The sequence below is a fragment of the Gopherus evgoodei genome, chromosome 3 (assembly GCF_007399415.2).
Source record: "Gopherus evgoodei ecotype Sinaloan lineage chromosome 3, rGopEvg1_v1.p, whole genome shotgun sequence".
NCBI lineage: Eukaryota > Metazoa > Chordata > Testudines > Testudinidae > Gopherus > Gopherus evgoodei.
In genome coordinates, this window is record NC_044324.1 from 132,148,150 (window position 1) to 132,161,564 (window position 13,415).

A 13,415-nucleotide genomic window follows, 5' to 3' on the forward strand; every position below is an offset into this window, starting at 1 on the left:
CAGCTCCTCCCTGAGACTCCGCTGACCCCTGCAGGCATGGCAGAGCAACTTCACAAATACTGAGCTAAATCCAAGCAGTGTTCTGTGAGGTAGCTTTTTACAGGTTCTTCAGAGGCTGAATGTGCCCTGTCCTTAGGCCTGGTCCACACTACAGCGCTAAATCGATTTAAACTGCGTTAAATCGATTTAACGCTGTACCCGTCCACACTACAAGGCACTTAAAATCGATTTTAAGGGGTCTTAAAATCGATTTCTGTACTCTTGCTCAACGAGAGGAGTAACCCTAAAATTGATATTACTTTATCGATTTAGGGTTAGTGTGGACGGAAATCGAAGTTATTGGTCCCATTCTTTTACTGAGCTACCCAGAGTGCACCGCTCCGGAAATTGATGGTAGCCTGGGGACCATGGACGCACACCACCGAAGTAATGTGCCCTAGTGTGGATGCATAAAATCGATTTTATAAAACCTGTTTTATAAAATCGATTTTATTAATTTCGATTTTACTCTGTAGTGCGGACGTGGCCTGAGTCTGCCAACCATTGCACTGCTAGGGCGTGGGTCTCTAAGTTGGACAGGCATGTTCGGTGTCCCATTGCTCCCCGAGAAGTTGTGACACCAACAGAAAAGCCTGATCAGGAGATCCCAAAGCAGATTGGGGAAAGACTCCACAAATAGAAAACTTAATCCAGCCCCCGGGATTAGTCCTAGGGCAGAAACAGGAATTAGGAAGACCATATCCCTAAGGCATCTCAGGGCCCCACAAAGCCCTAAAATGGGTCCCAGTTCCTGGGGAGAGAGCAGAGCTTATATCAAACTCTCTTTCCTAGTTTGAATCAAGGAGTTCCAGCAATGAGCCCTGGGCAGGGGAGTGGACCTGAAGGGGACCATCCTGAGGAGACCTATCCAGAGGGCTCAAGGCCCTACATAAGCAGACTGCAAAAGACCCGCCCTTGACAATAGCTGGGCAGCAATGCTTGTAAAATAGGCCAACCCCCCAAAAAGAGAAGCTGGAGCGGGGGGAGGGGAATAGGGACAAAAACCTTAAGACCTCTGTCTTCTGACAACTTTTCAACTGAGGAAGGGGCGCTCTCAGCTTCAGGCTTTGAGAAGTACATGGAGGAAAAAAATGCTACAAAGGTTTTTCCTGATATCTTTTAAAGCTTTGTGCAAAAAGTTGTATCAACAATCTAGATCGACCCTGAGCAGGTGCTGGAGGACAAGCCCAAAGGCAAATACCTGTCTCTAAATCGTCACCTGTGACAGCAATGCCCCTGCACCCATCCTGTGAGGAAGTGGTGAGAAAATAATGGGAAACCCCTGACGAGGTAAATATAAAAAACAGGCATCCGCCTACAAGCCTTTTTAGAGCCCACTACAAAGCTCAGCTTTAGAGGTGGAGCTGTTTTTTCCTTTTTCTCTATTGAACCACATTTTAAATATTCCTTGCAAAGCCTGTTCCTGACAGGCACTATTCAGGAGTCTGCTGCCTAGCAATGGCAACCTTTAAATTTTCATTTTCACACCCATGCTAATAAAAGTATTAAGTTTAAAAATATTGTTGAGTACCCCACCTAAATCAAGGTAATAAGGCACAAGCAAGGGAAGGATACCTTTCAAATTATCTTAATAAGGATCTGGGTAATTAATGACAAATGACTTTTTTTATTAGCCCTGTTAATTTTTTTGTGAGCAAACAACTTGTCCCTCCTACCGCACTTGCTGTCCACCCCAAGAAGAATCTAGTTTAGGGGGATCTGGTGGGGGTCAAATAGCAATTCCCCATGCTTCACGGGTGAGCCTAGGCTTGATTTCAAATTTAACTTAAAAATAAAGCTTGCAATACACAGCTTAATAATTTATAAAGTAACTCTTTGACTTTTGGTCAAATGTTTTATTGCTGCTTAAGCAGCTTTGCTGCCAGCAAAATACATAGCAGTGTTGGGAAGAGAAACCAGGTTAGTTACTAAAGTGAGTTGCCATAGGCAAAAATGCCACCTTGGATGACATTCTAGAGCATATTGGGGATTTTGACTTGTTCCAGAAACAAGTCTTTTTTGTCTTATGCTTGGTGTCTGCTGCCTTCAGCCTATTTACGTAGGTGTTGTCTTCCTGGGGTTCACTCCGAACACCGCTGTCTCAGTCCTGGAGTTGCTGAGTTGAGCAGCCAATGTGGCTGGAGTCTAGAAGAGGAGCTGAATTACACCGTTCCAGAGCAGGGGAGACATGGGGAGTCTCTCTCTAGTCAGTGCAGGAGATACGACGTGGACTGGAACCACAACTGGCCTCAGCTGCATAAACCCCTTAGAAAACTTCCCGGTTATGGCAACAGGAGTAGTATCCTCTTACCCGCTGTCAGGATGGCTGGGTTTACGATTCTTCAGGATCATCCATCGTGACTGAGGTAAAAATGAATATTTTCCTCTTTCTTCCCATTCACCAGGTTACCAACTAGTTGAGGGCAGACAAAGGTTTAAATTCAAGAGGAGTGATTTATTAAAGAGGAGACTCCTCATAATGAATATATTGACTACTCCAGTCTGTTTGATTGCATAACCTGTATTTCGTGTTTTGTTCTGAAGTGCTGTATAGAATTTTGTGCTGTTGATAGGCTCTTGTGTTCAACCAGGGAGCTACCCACACTTCACAAAGAGGTAAATGGATCCTTATGTAAGTTGAGCTCAATCTTATGCAAAGCTTTTAATTGCATGAGCACTCCCATGGAAGAGTGCATACATGCTTCTCAAACTTGAAATGGAAACCAAGAGTACCACATAAGATGTCATGTGTGCAATGAGTTCCACACAAGTGGATTCCTACAACCACACAGTGCTCACTGTAGGATCGGGGCCTAAATCTTATAGTTTCTGAGAGGAAAAAAATTTAAGATCTATCCTTGACAATGTGAAAACACCTTTTAAGTTCATTAGATTGGATCAAAGATGATGAGATTAAATGGCTACGTATAGGAAAAAGATAATGCACAATCCCTCTAAAAGACGCCATTTATTAGTCAACCAAATTGGAAGTAAATCACAGAAAATGTAAGCATGTATATAAAATAACCACTACTTCCAAGGAGGTCAGACTAGACTATCATAATGGCCCCTTGTGACCTTAAAGTCTGTGACTCTGAGTGGGCACCTGGCCAAAAAGCCAATGGAAAGGCTTGAGCTTTTTAAAATTGGGGAAAAAACTTGCCCATAGTCTCTAGCGGTTGTCCAGGAGAGAGGGACAAAGTAGCTATGCTGTAAAAGCTTGGACCAAGTATGAAAAATCATCAAATCAAATCACACCTAGAAACTACTCATTTAAAACCCCTGATATGTACGGTAAGTAGATTGGGAAGTGTCTGAAGACGCTATTAGGTTTATCTTTGTTTATTTCGTTATGGCTTGTGAACTTCTGTGCTAACCCCAAATGCTTTTGTTTTTCTTGTAATCTTTAAGATGGACTTCAAGAAAGTTATTCTTGATGTTTAATTTTTATAAGAGGGTTTTTTAAATCTAGCAATTTCAGCTTTTAAATGTATTTTCTTTCTTTTTTGTTGTAATAAATTTACCTTTTTTAAGAACAGGATTGGATTTTGTGTCCTAACAGTTTTGTGCACATGTTTAATCAGCTGTTGCCACCAGCTAATTTCCTTGTTCTTTCTCAGCTCTTCCCGGGTGGGGGGGAGAGGGCTTGAGGGTACCCCACAGGAAGGAATTCCCAAGTGTGCCTTCCTGGTCTCTCAAAGGGGGTTTTTGCACTTGGGTGGTGGCAGCATCTACACATCAAGGTCAGAGAAAAGCTGTAATCTTAAGATTAATACAAGCTTGGAGTGGCCAGTATTAATTTTTAGAATCCATGTGGGCCCCCACCTTCTGCATTCGAAGTGCTAGAGTGGGGAATCAGCCTTGACAGAGTCAGTGGAGGGACTGGAGCACATGTTTAGGTACTATGAGCACATTAAGCTGCGGAGGAGGCAGGCAGCTGAATTTGGCCTGTGCATTGTTTCCCTGTTCAACATCATATACAGTGATGACATTTATAGGCGACAAATGGTTGGATCATTGTGGCCAGGTCCTTGTCCAGGAGAAAGAGGGTGGGAGTGTCCTTGTGAACTGGAAGTGGAAGAAGGCTGCTTTTGTCACTGATGCTATCTGGTCATAGCCACACAATAAGTCAGATGGAACCCCAAGGCTTTGTGCCACTTTGATCATTGATCAGAGAGGTAGCCGTGTTAGTCTGGATCTGTAAAAGCAGCAAAGAATCCTGTGGCACCTTATAGACTAACGTTTTGGAGCATGAGCTTTCGTGGGTGAATACCCACTTCGTCAGATGCATGCATGCAATACTCTAGTATTTACCCACAAAAGCTCATGCTCCAAAACGTCTATTAGTCTATAAGGTGCCACAGGATTCTTTGCTGCTTTGACCACTGAGTGGGTCAGAATCAAGGCCTTGGTTCTTCTGGGCATTTCATCATTCCAAGTAGCAACACTTGGGTCTTGTCCAGGCTGAGTTTGAGGCAACTGTCCTCATAGGCATTTTGACCTCTTGGTAGTGTGGTATTGTTCATGTCAGTAGAAAGACAGTGGAGAGTTATCGGCATATTGTTAGGGCTCCATGGCCATCTCTCTAAGTGGTCTCATGTAGAAGCTGGAATTGTGGGGTCCCAGGAGGAGAGCTCTTGAGGAAGAGAAATAGTTACCCATCATCACTCTCTGAGCTGTGCTGGAGGGGAATAATTGAAGCTATTGTAATGCTGTGCCATCTATTCCCATTACGTCAGGAAGGCAGGTGAAGATGTAATCACTGCCATTAGGGAAATGTCCTACTTTGCTGAAATTGAAGAGGTTGTACTTTAGAATCCTTGTAACTGCAGGACAAACTGAATCTATATGAGTGGGCTTCCATGCCTCTGACTGCAGTGGGACTCTGTGCAGGGATCAGATGGTGGGATGAGGGCACATTGCTACAAAGACAAATGTCACCTGTTGAAGTGCAGTTGATAAGAATGAACGAACTAAAAGAAATAGAAGGATTTACTGCCTGGATTAGACTAATGATTGAGCTACTTGAAGAGAATTGGATTTAGTGGGATAAAATGTTTTAAAAATACAATTTTTTTGTAGCAACAAAACAACATATGAAACCATAAGAGGGGAAACAAAGGGTTGTGTGTGTGTGTGTGTGTGTGTGTGTGTGTGTGTGTGTGTGTGTTTTTTAAAATTGGAAACTTCCTTCCCTTTAGATATTCAGAAAATCTCCACATCTTAACTGTGGAGACTTTTTGAATTTCTGACACTAATTTTCCCGTGCTTAAAGGAATTCTCTTCATATGAACACTACGCAAGTGTGTGTATTCTTCAGATTCCAGCAAATTGACGACAATTTTTGTAAATCTACTGACGAAAAACATTGTTTCCATTTTCTACTTGTAAAATTGTTCTGAAACCTTGTTCATTGAAGGTTTTGGTTTGTGGCAGTTGCCAGTAAAAAACAACTCTAGTCACTTATTACAGCCAAGACAAACTTTAACTGCTGTACAATATGTCAGTTCAGCTTGGACATTGGAACTGCTTTTAATTTGACAAAAACTAGCAACTTGATCCAGATGGCTGTTTCCTATGAAACATTCCACCCCTTGCACTGAGGACAGGCAGAATCAATCTCATCTTAACATTTCACCCACAATCCAGCACTTCTCGTAGTCTCTGACCTTCTCCTTCCCTTGTCTTTCTCATTAGCATCCTGGTGCTGTCCTGTTTTCTTTCCATCCCCCTTTCTCTCCTCCTCCTGCTTTTGCTGCTCCCCTCATTTCCAGGTTCAGGGTTTGTGTGGCTAGTGCTGCACAGGGCTCCTCATGCTTTTTCCATGATGCTTCCCTCAGAAGTGACCATCTGTACGCTCCTCCTCTGGAGCAGGCACCAACCAGCCCAATTGCTGATGATGATTTTAGTGAGCGATAGTGCTGTTGTACATTCCCATTGACTGGGTGCCAGGCCCAGGGACCCACGTCAAGCCACACTGCCCTGGTAGTTCCCCACATTCCTGTTCCTGGTAGCAAACTCAAGGGCCCATATAGAAACCATTCCTAAAGGGGATCCTTTATTTAAGGCTCTGCACACACAGATGCAACCGTGTTTAGTAACCAGTTTGTGCCATTCTCATCCAACAACAAACATGGCTGAGTTGTATCCACACAAAGTCTTGGCACAACATAACCACATGCCAGACAAGGGTAGCGTATCCACACTGTCTAACTGTGTTCACATTGGTGCATTCTGGGAAAACCTGGCTTTCCCATAGCATCTCTGCAGGAGATTGAGCACCTAGAGAACCTATAGATGTAGGGACTGGTCTGACCAACCACACAGGGTATGTCTACACTGCAAATAAAAACCTGCAGCTGTCCCATCCCAGCTGACTCAGGCTCCCGGGGCTCAGGCTGCGAGGCTGTTTAATTGCAGTGTAGACCTCTGTGCTTGGATTGCAGCCTGAGCTCTGGGACTTCCCACTTTGCAGGGTTCGAAAGCCCAGGCTCCAGGCTGAGCCCAGAAGTCTACACTGCAGTTAAACAGCTTTGCAGCCCAAGCGCCAGGAGCCTGAGTCAGCTGGCACAGGCCTGCCACAGGCATCTAACTGCAGAGTAGACATACCCACAGAGAGCTGGAAAGAAAGAGGGCCAGCTAAAGCAGTTACACGCGCATGGCCATGAGGGTGCTATCTCCATAGCAAAATAATAGGAAGACAATCACGTGCCAGTCTAGACCTATCTCAAGGGCGAAACAGGGCAACTGCCACAGTTTCTAACAATGTTCACAACACTGTGTAGACATACACCATGTTACGCTAACAGGTTATACGCGTGTTAAAAGTTGTGTTGACAAAGTCTAAAATGGGAAATGGGTACTTAATGCCCTATAACAGTTCAGTTATAAAATGTGTGGGGGCTAAACTGCTGAAGTCCAGTGTATCTGAAATAACTATGGCTGTCGATTAATTGCAGTGAACTGACGTGATTAACTAAAAAAAAAATTAATCGTGATTTGTAAAAGTTAATTGGGATTTGTGGTTTTAATTGCACTGTTAAACAATAGAATACCAATTGAAATTTATTTTGGATGTTTTTCTACATTTTCATATATACTGTATTCTCTGTTATAATTGAAATCAGTTTATATTTTTATTACAAATATTTGCACTGTAAAAATTATAAAAAATAATATTTTTCAATTCACCTCATACAAGTATTGTAGTGCAATCTTTGTCATTAAAGTGCAACTTACAAATGTAGATTTTTTTGTTACATAACTGCACTCAAAACCAAAACAACGTAAAACTTCAGAGCCTAAAAGTACACTCAGACTTATTTCTTGTTCAGCCAGTCGCTAAGAGAAACAAGTTGGTTTACATTTATAGGAGATACTGCTGCCCTCTTCTTGTTTACAATGTCACCAGAAAGTGAGAGCAGGCATTTGCATGGCACTTTTGTAGCCGGCATTACAAGGTATTTATGTATTTAAAATGTGTTAATTAAATTTGTGACTGACAATTCTCCCCCAAGGAGTTATGTCCCTTACTCTATTTTACCCACATTCTGCAATATATTCAGAGGCAGCTCTGTTTTTTGCTGCCCCAAGCACGTCAGTCAGGCAGTCTTTGGCGGCACGCAGATTCGGCAGACTTTCTGTGGATGATATGATGGTCCCACTCCTTCAGCACCTTCCACCGAATTGCCGCCGAAGCAGAGGTGGACCTCCTGCAGAAATGCCGCTGAAGGCCACCTGACTCCCGCCCTCACGGTGACTGCCACGCCGCCCCCACGTGCTTGCTTTGCTGGTGCCTGGAGCCGCCCCTGCATATATTTCATGTTATAGCAGTCGTCTCGGAAGATGACCCAGCACATGTTCTTCATTTTAAGAACATGTTCACTGCAGATTTCACAAAACACAAAAGTTACCAATATGGGATTTCTAAAAATAGCTACAGCACTTGACCCAAAGTTTCAGAATCTGAAGTTGTCATAAACAGATAGCTAAGGGTTAATGTCTCTTTCACCTGAAACACCTGACCAGAGAACCAATCAGGAAACCGGATTTTTTCAACTTTGGGTAGAGGGAATTGTGTCTGGGGTCTTTGTTTTCTGTCTGCCTGCTGTCTCTGAGCTTTGGAGAAGTGGTTTCTACTTTCTAGTCTTCTGTTTCTAAGTGTAAGGACAAAGAGATCAGATAGTAAGTTATATGGTTTCTTTTCTTTGGGTATTTGCATGAATATAAGTGCTGGAGTGCTTTAAATTGTATTCTTTTTGAATAAGGCTGTTTATTCAATATTCTTTTAAGAAATTGCCCTGTATTGTGTCATCTTATACAGAGAGAACATTTGTATTTTTCTTTCTTTTTTATATAAAGCTTTCTTTTAAGACCTGTTGGAGTTTTTCTTTACTTCAGGGAAATTGAGTCTGTACTCACCAGGGAATTGGTGGGAGGAAGAGATCGGGGAGATCTGTGTGTGTGTGTTGAATTGGCTAGCCTGATTTTGCATTCCCTCTGGGGGAATAGGAAAGTCCTTTTTGTTCCAGGACCGGGAACGGAGAGGGGGAGTCACTCTGTTTGGATTCACAGAGCTTGTGTCTGTGTATCTCTCCAGGAGCACCTGGAGGGGGGAAGGGAAAAAGGATTATTTCCCTTTGTTGTGAGACTCAAGGGATTTGGGTCTTGGAGTCCCCAGGGAAGGTTTTTTCAGGGGGACCAGAGTGCCCCAAAACACTCTAATTTTTTGGGTGGTGGCAGCAAATACCAGGTCCAAGCTGGTAACTAAGCTTGGAGGTTTTCATGCTAACCCCCATATTTTGGACGCTAAGGTCCAAATCTGGGACTAAGGTTATAACATGGTGGCAGCCGGTGGGATATAGACAGAATCCAGAAGCCAGTAGGAATATTATATTTTTCTTTTCTCTGCTAAGGGCTTTTTAGCAGAGAGAAACAGTTGGTTTTAAAAGGGAACCAGAGAGATTTTTTTTTTTCTGCTCTCTCTGGCAGTTTGTGGCTTGCATGTTAAGCAAGAAGTCGTTAAAGACTATTAACAGTCTTTTGTCACACAATAGCACTCCCATTGAGAGTCATACCAGCACTATATGAATGCAAATAAAGTGGTTTTTCAGGTTTATTTAACATTAAAGATTAGCTAAAGGCACTGTTGCTAGGCAGACTTCAGGAGGCAACAGAGAGCCTGCAGTTCAGAAGAGAAACACCGGAGAGCACCCCAACACAAGAAAACAGGAACCATGTCTACCAAGGCAAAAATTGAGGCCGAAGACCAATTCAGAGAAGCTGAACACAGGCGAGAGATGGAAAAACACAAACAGGAACTAGAAATAAAACAAAAAGAGATGGAGATGAAAGAAAAGGAAGAAAACATCAACTGGCAGCCTTCCAAAGAGAACAGGCAGCCCAAGAGGCAGCACACAAAAGAAAACTAGAAGAAGAAGAGGTGGCCTACCGAAGGAAACAAGCAGAAGAAGAGTTGGCCCACAGAAGGAAGCACGAAGAAGAAGAGGCGGCCCACCGCCGAGACATGGAAAAACAACAAAAAGAAACTGAAGAGAAGGAAAAACAGAGAAAACATGAACTGGACTTGGCAAAAGCTGGGCTGCATGTGCCAGCCAACCCTAACAACCCGGCGCCAACTATTGCTCCACAGCACAGGAAATTTCCCACCTACAAGGCAGGTGATGACACCGAGGCCTTCTGAAAGAGCCTGTCTTGGGTACAGCATCCCCGAAGACCAGTACATGGTAGAATTAAGGCCACACCTCAGTGGACCTTTTAGCAGAGGTGGCAGCTGAAATGCCTAAGCAGCAAATGAATGACTATAAACTTTTTCAAACCAAGGCCAGATACAGGATGGGGATAACCCCAGATCATGCCCGTCAGCGCTTCAGAACCCAAAAGTGGAAACCAGAGGTGTCATTTCCCAAACACGCCTACTACATTGCAAAAAACTATGAGGCCTGGCTAACAGGAAACAACATTCAAACCTTGGAAGAACTGAACCTCCTCATACAAATGGAGCAGTTCTTGGATGGTGTTCCTGAAGACATCACATGGTACATACAAGATGGAAAACCCAAAGATATCGCTGAGGCGGGGGAGATTGGAGCCAAATGGATGGAACTGGCAGAAAGCAAAAAAGCTACTGTCAAGGGGAACGATTACCACAGGGGGCACACAGACCATAAACCCTACAACCGAGGACAGCCAAAGACCCTACATACCACCCAAGTAAAGCCACAGATACCCTACCCTTCAACCTCACCAGTCTCCAGTAACTCACCTCGGCCCAGTGACCCATCAGATGGAAGATGCTTTAAGTGTAATGAACTGGGACATATCAAGGCCAACTGTCCCAAGAACACCATGCGAGTGCAATTCATTACACCACCATCACACCAAAGATCCCCAGGCCCGGATGCCTCTCAAATACCCTTGGAGCGAAGGGAAAATTTGAGAGTGGGCGGAAAGAAGGTTACTGCGTGGAGAGACACGGGGGCACAAGTGTCAGCTATCCACCAATCCTTCGTTGACCCCAAATTCATCAACCCAAAGGCCAAAGTTACAATTTACCCCTTCATGTCACAAGCTGTAGACTTGCCTACAGCTCAACTGCCTGTCCAGTACAAAGGCTGGTCAGGAATGTGGACTTTTGCAGTCTATGACAATTATCCTATCCCCATGCTACTGGGGGAAGACTTGGCCAACCAGGTGAGGCGGGCCAAGAGAGTGGGAATGGTTACCCGTAGCCAAACCAGGCAAGCTTCCAGACCCATTCCTGTTCCTGAGCCGTCCACAGACGCCCCGTCTGTGTTACCAGAGACCCAGACAGAGGTAGTGGATCCAGATTCCATGCCAACCACTGAAACAGCCACAGCATCTCCAGTCCCAGGCCCAGAACTGGAACAGCAACCAGCAAGTGCAACCACATCTTCAAACTCAACGCCAGAGGGCGCCAGCGAGCCAGAACTGGCAGAAGCAAAAGACAGCCATACCCAAAAGGCTCAGCCAGAGCCTGAAATACCCTCAGGTGCACCAGCGGAGAGCGGTTCACCAGCAACGGAAACAACCCCATCACCTACATCGCTTCCAGAGGGACCAAGCCCAAGTCCACAGTCTGAGGAAGAACTGGTGACCCCAGCCTCAAGGGAACAGTTCCAGACTGAGCAGGAAGCAGATGACAGCCTTCAGAAAGCGTGGGCGGCGGCACAGAGCACCCCACCGCCTCTCAGCTCTTCTAATCGATCCCGGTTTGTTATAGACCAAGGACTTTTATACAAGGAAATTCTTTCTGGTGGACACCGGGAAGAATGGCAGCCGCAAAAACAGTTGGTGGTTCCAACTAAGTACCGGGGCAAGCTCTTAAGCTTAGCCCATGATCATCCCAGTGGGCATGCTGGGGTGAACAGAACCAAGGACCGGTTGGGGAAGTCCTTCCACTGGGAGGGGATGGGCAAGGATGTTGCCAAGTATGTCCGGTCTTGTGAGGTATGCCAAAGAGTGGGAAAGCCTCAAGACCAGGTCAAGGCCCCTCTCCAGCCACTCCCCATAATTGAGGTCCCATTTCAGCGAGTAGCTGTGGATATTCTGGGCCCTTTCCCAAAAAAGACGCCCAGAGGAAAGCAGTACGTACTGACTTTAGTGGACTTTGCTACCCGATGGCCAGAAGCAGTAGCTCTAGGCAACACCAGGGCTAACACTGTGTGCCTGGCCCTAACAGACATCTTTGCCAGGGTAGGTTGGCCCTCTGACATCCTTACAGATTCAGGGTCTAATTTCCTGGCAGGGACCATGGAAAAACTGTGGGAAACTCATGGGGTGAATCACTTGGTTGCCACCCCGTACCACCATCAAACCAATGGCCTGGTGGAAAGGTTCAATGGAATTTTGGGGGCCATGATACGAAAATTCATCAACGAATTCTCCAATAATTGGGACCTAGTGTTGCAGCAGTTGCTGTTTGCCTACAGGGCTGTACCACATCCCAGTTTAGGGTTTTCACCATTTGAACTTGTGTATGGTCACGAGGTTAAGGGGCCATTACAGTTAGTGAAGCAGCAATGGGAGGGGTTTACGCCTTCTCCAGGAACTAACATTCTGGACTTTGTAAGCAACCTACAAAGCACCCTCCGACACTCTTTAGCCCTTGCTAAAGAGAACCTAAAGGATGCTCAAGAAGAGCAAAAGGCCTGGTATGACAGACATGCCAGAGAACGTTCCTTCAAGGTAGGATACCAGGTTATGGTCTTGAAGGCGCAACAGGCCCATAAGATGGAAGCATCATGGGAAGGGCCATTCACGGTCCAAGAGCGCCTGGGAGCTGTAAACTACCTAATAGCATTTCCCAATTCCTCACTAAAGCCTAAAGTGTACCATGTTAATTCTCTCAAGCCTTTCTATTCCAGAGACTTACAGGTTTGTCAGTTTACAGTTCAGGGAGATGATGCTGAGTGGCCTGACGGTGTCTACTACGACGGAAAAAAAGACGGTGGCGTGGAAGAGGTGAACCTCTCAACCACCCTGGAACGTCTGCAGTGGCAACAAATCAAGGAGCTGTGCACTAGCTTCGCCCCATTGTTCTCAGCCACCCCAGGACGGACTGAATGGGCATACCACTCCATTGATACAGGTAATGCTCACCCAATCAGAACCCCACCCTACCGGGTGTCTCCTCATGCCCAAGCTGCTATAAAACGGGAGATCCAGAGCATGCTACAGATGGGTATAATCCGCTCATCTACCAGTGCATGGGCATCTCCAGTGGTTCTGGTACCCAAACCAGATGGGGAAATACGCTTTTGCGTGGACTACCGTAAGCTAAATGCGGTAACTCGTCCGGACAACTATCCAATGCCACGCACTGATGAGCTATTGGAGAAGTTGGGACGTGCCCAGTTCATCTCTACAATAGACTTAACCAAGGGGTACTGGCAAGTACCGCTAGATGAACCTGCCAAGGAGAGGTCAGCATTCGTCACCCATGTGGGGGTGTATGAATTCAATGTCCTTCCTTTCGGCCTTCGAAATGCACCCGCCACCTTCCAGAGGCTGGTGGATGGTCTACTAGCTGGACTGGGAGAATTTGCAGTTGCCTACCTCGATGATGTGACCATTTTTTCAGACTCCTGGCCCGAACACCTACTACACCTGCAAAAGGTCTTTGAGCGCATCAGGCAGGCAGGACTAACTGTTAAGGCCAAAAAGTGTCAAATAGGCCAAAACAGAGTGACTTACCTGGGGCACCAGGTGGGTCGAGGAACCATAAACCCCCTACAGGCCAAGGTGGATGCTATCCAAAAGTGGCCTGTCCCAAGGTCAAAGAAACAGGTCCAATCCTTCTTAGGCTTGGCCGGATACTACAGGCGATTTGTACC

General features: G+C 45.4%; 1 pseudogene; it reads left to right on the forward strand.

Annotated features, from left to right (window-relative positions):
- Nucleotides 1-456: 456 nt before the first annotated feature.
- LOC115648700 overlaps nt 457-13,415 on the forward strand; it is a 36,898-nt pseudogene continuing 23,939 nt past the window's right edge.